This window comes from Python bivittatus, unplaced genomic scaffold, assembly GCF_059951505.1.
Source record: "Python bivittatus isolate LINGU-HERP-01145 unplaced genomic scaffold, Pbiv_v1 ctg000650_np1212, whole genome shotgun sequence".
In the NCBI taxonomy this organism is placed as follows: domain Eukaryota; kingdom Metazoa; phylum Chordata; class Lepidosauria; order Squamata; family Pythonidae; genus Python; species Python bivittatus.
Window position 1 is genome coordinate 895,964 of NW_028277093.1, and position 4,321 is coordinate 900,284.

At 44.4% G+C, this 4,321-nt stretch overlaps 1 pseudogene; it reads right to left on the reverse strand.

Annotated features, from left to right (window-relative positions):
- Positions 1-546: 546 nt before the first annotated feature.
- LOC148214461 (zinc finger protein 837-like) lies at positions 547-1,569 on the reverse strand (annotated as a pseudogene).
- Positions 1,570-4,321: the final 2,752 nt, after the last annotated feature.

A 4,321-nucleotide genomic window follows, 5' to 3' on the forward strand; every position in this document is an offset into this window, starting at 1 on the left:
TGGATCAGAAAGTCATGACATCTTAATGTGGGTTTGAATGTCACAGAAGGTATATAAGGTACTGTGGGGAGGGGGCCCAGCGCGGCCGCCCACCTAACTGCCTGCTGTCATTGCTTCTGCACTTGGGTGAAGAATAAATCTCCTAACTTCATGCAATTTGTCAGTGTCTTTACTCCCGGCTCAGAAACGGACTTGGTAAGATAACTTTTTCTTCCAACATATTAATTCTTCCTTCCTAAATTCCTCAAGTTGTTTAAACAAGTTACGCAGAAAAGGCATCTGCTTCTCACTGGGACTGTAAATTGATCCCAGCGTAATCTCTTTCTGCCTTTGAGTCAGTTGTGACTTCTGGTAACTGTCTAGACAAGTCCCTGCAGTTTTCTTTGCAAGAGTTTCGAAGTCCCCCAGGTGGCAGAGTGTATGATACCACAAAGAGTATGGAACCAAAAATTAATGTATGGAAGACTACAGGAGCCGAATCTTCTGTGTGATCTCTTATGTGAAGTTAGTTTTTTTTCCTAGAAGCTCTTCTCATATTCCAAAGATCTACATGGTTTCTCCCTTTTGTGGATCCTTTTATGAGAAGTTAAGTGACTGCTTTTATTAAAATTCTTTCCACATTCCATACATTTATATGGTTTCTCCCCAGTGTGGATCCTGTTATGGGACATAAGGGAACTATTCATTCTGAAGCTCTTCCCACACTCTGTGCATTTATATGGTTTCTCCCCTATGTGGATCCTTTTATGAATTGTAAGGCCCCCATTTTCACGGAAGCTTTTTCCACATTCCATGCATTTGTAAGGTTTCTGCCCTGTGTGGATACTTTTATGAGAAGTAAATGACCACTTTTTACAGAAGATCAGTCCACATTCCATGCATTAATATGGCTTTTCCCCCGTATGGATCCTTTTATGAAAAGTAAGGGCATTGCTCCTCAGGAAACTCTTTCCACACTCCATGCATTTGTATGGTTTCACACCAGAATGCATCCTTTTATGGGAAGTAAGAGACCGACTTATCCGGAACCCTTTCCCACACTCCATGCATTTATATGGTTTCTCCTTTGTGTGGATCCTTTTATGAGAGGTAAGGTATCGATTTTCGCGGAAGCTCTTTCCACATTCCATGCATTTATATGGTTTCCCCCCTGTGTGGATCCTTTTATGAACTGTGAGATTACTACTGTTACTGAAGGTCTTTCCGCACTCAATGCACTCATAAAGCTTCTTCCCTGTATGGACCCTGTTATGAGATGTTAAGTGGCTGCTCCTGTTAAAGTACTTCCCACACTCCATGCATTTATACGGTTTCTCCCGTGTGGATTCTTTGATGGGAAGTAAGGTTACTCCTTTCATTAAAGCTCTTGCCACATTCCAAGCAATCATATGGCTTCTCCCCAGTGTGGATCCTTTTATGGGAGGTAAGGGACCCATTTTCACAGAAGCTTTTTCCACACTCCAGGCATCGATATGGTTTCTCCCCGTGTGGATCCTTTCATGGGAGGTAAATCGGCTGCTTCGAGTAAAGCTCTTTCCACACTCTACATTTATACAGTTTCTCTTCCATGTTGACACCATCATACAAAGAAAGAGTGGAAGTTTGCTTGTAATCCCAGCAGTGATACTGTTCTTTGGTAGTGTGATTTATGCATTGTTCATTTAAGTCTAAAGTATTTTTAAACATTTTACCATTCTTCTTTGAACAGTTTCCTGTTCCATTTCCTTCATGTTGTTATTGGGCAAGTAAATCTTCAGTCTGAGCACAATGGAAAGGTGAGCTTTTTTTACTCTTAGTTATGGATTGGTTTCTCTCACATCTTTTTTGTTTCATTTGATTTGCAGACTTCTCTTTTCCCTCTTTTTGCCTGATTGTTTCAAATGAGTCATTCTTATTCTTGCTCTGCTGCTTATGGTCACCTAAAGCCAAGGGATTAGTCAGTCATTGAGATTGTGGAGAAGCCTGACCATATGTAGAGCAAATCCTTCCAGAGGGTCTCACCCTATTGGTGTGAAAGCATTAAGTCCCCAACCTACAAGCTGCAGCAACTCTAAGTGGCAGCAGAGAGAGGCCAGGTCAAGGACAGATCATCATGCAGAAAACCTATCTATGTGGTTGCTAGGGGTTGACACCGATTTGATCGCACATGATAAAAATTCTGGAACAAATTATTAAACAATTGGCTTGTGAGTATTTAGAAAATAATACCTTGCTTGGCAGAGGCCAACATGAGTTTATCAAGAATAAATCATGCAAAACCAACCTAATCTTTTTTGATAGAGTGACTGGGTTAGCTCACCATGGGAATTGTGTGACCATGGCGTATCTTGATTTCAAGAAAGCTTTTGGCAAAGCCTCCCATGAGATTCCAGCAGATAAAATGGCAAAATGTGGGTTGGACAATGCTACAGTTACATGATTCCAAAGCTGGTAAATCACAGCCAGCAACTGTACATCAATGGCTCCACACCAAGCTGGAAGGAGGTGACAACTATCTAAAAGCCATAATGTAGAAGGCAGAGCAGAATTGTTCAGGGTTGTTCCAGAAGACAGGACAAGAAACGCTCAGTTTAAATTGCAAGGAAATAGATTTCCACTGGAGATCAGGAAGAATTTCTTGCCATTAAGTGGAAGAGTGATATGGTATGGAAATGTTATATTCCTGTATCTTTTCTCTGTTAATTTTGTTCCTTTTATGCTCTTGTGGCTTTAAGGAGAAAAGCCTCTCATTCCCTTTGTTTTGCTCATGGCCATCTTGGGTTTTAGAAGAGGACAAACCTACCTCCATAGTATCTTCCTTCTTGTTCCTCTCCTCTGGAACGCCCTTCCCTGCTTTTCCACTGGTACTCCGGTGCTCCTCGGCATTACTGGCACTTTCCCCCACCAGTGAAGAATTAGGTTTCTCAGGTGGAGCTCAGCTAACCTTGATCTTTACCCGCTCACAAGTGCACATTGTTTAAAAGGATCTAGCCTTGTTCCTGACTGCTGTTAATAGCGCAGCTTCCTGACCACAAAGTCTCGCCAGGCTGCTCCTCGGTCACTGTTTCTAGGATTTCCTTTGTTTGTATTGTCCCTCATGACTTAAAGTTTACCTGTATCAGTGCACTGCAGGGAGAAGGGGGCAGCAAGGTGAAGACAGGGACGCCTGTGCCACGCAACTCCCGGTTCCAGAATTTAAACGAGAGTACTATTCCCTTTTGCTGCACCTGCACGTTACTTTAACAAGAGCCTTGAGAGGTGTGCACTCTCCTTCCTGAAAGTACTTAAACGGAGGCTGGACCAGCATCAGTCAGGGATGCCTCCGACAGACCAGGTGGTCTTTAAAGTCCCATCCGACCCTGACATTCTAGAAAGTAATGGAGGTGAATGTGTGTAGTTGAACTGTGGAGTCCGTGGGGTTCTCTGAGCTTGGTTCTTTTCTTGCAAACGTTTCATTACCTGGCTAGGGCACTGAAGATGTTACCTAGCCAGGTAACGAAACGTTTGCAAGAAAAGAACCAAGCTCAGAGAACCCCACGGACTCCACGATTCTAGAATGTTGTGATCCTGGAGGGCTTTCGTGCCTCTTTGCCGCCATCTAGTGGCCACGCACATTTCTGAAGCCCAGATATGGCGTGCCTATTCTCTTGTCACTCGTTCCTTCTTTGGTGGGAAGGAAAAGGAGAGCAAGAGGAGGAAGAGATCAGGCAGCTGCAGGGCTTCTGAGGGCCCTGCCTGGAGACTGTGCAGCTACGGGCAGCAGCTGAACCAGGAGTAGCAACAGAGGAAGAAATGGAATCAGCAGCAGCCTCACTCGCTCCCTCCTAGCCTCTCTTCCGGACTTCACGGGGGCTCCCATGGAGGCTCCCTACTTTATATGCTGGGTTGCAAACTGCAAGCAAACGTGTTCAGAAAAGTAACTCGTTGCTGTCCTTTAGTGGCGATCTGGATTTTTGCAACCTAGATAAAGTATGATAGCCCTAACCCATGGAACCGGTCTGACTGGGCCCTCTTTCTCCTGTCAAGAAACAATGTAAGGTTTGGGAATAGTTGTAAGAAATAGTTGGTTACGCTTGACCACAAAATGGCTTTTTTGAATAGCTGAGGACAGAGCAGGACGCCCTTGCCTAGAGAGGCCAGAGTCCAGCATTCTCCAGCATGACCTCTCCATGCAGAGCTTTTTGGTCTGGGGTCAGTTGTGACCACTCCTCCTCAGGGAAACAGATGGCCACCTCCTCAAAGGACACGAGGCCCTGAAAAGCATAACAAAACATCTTTTCCCTTGTCAGTACTGTACCGTGTGTCTCCTGAGAGTACACTAATTACACCTCCTAACCGCTGG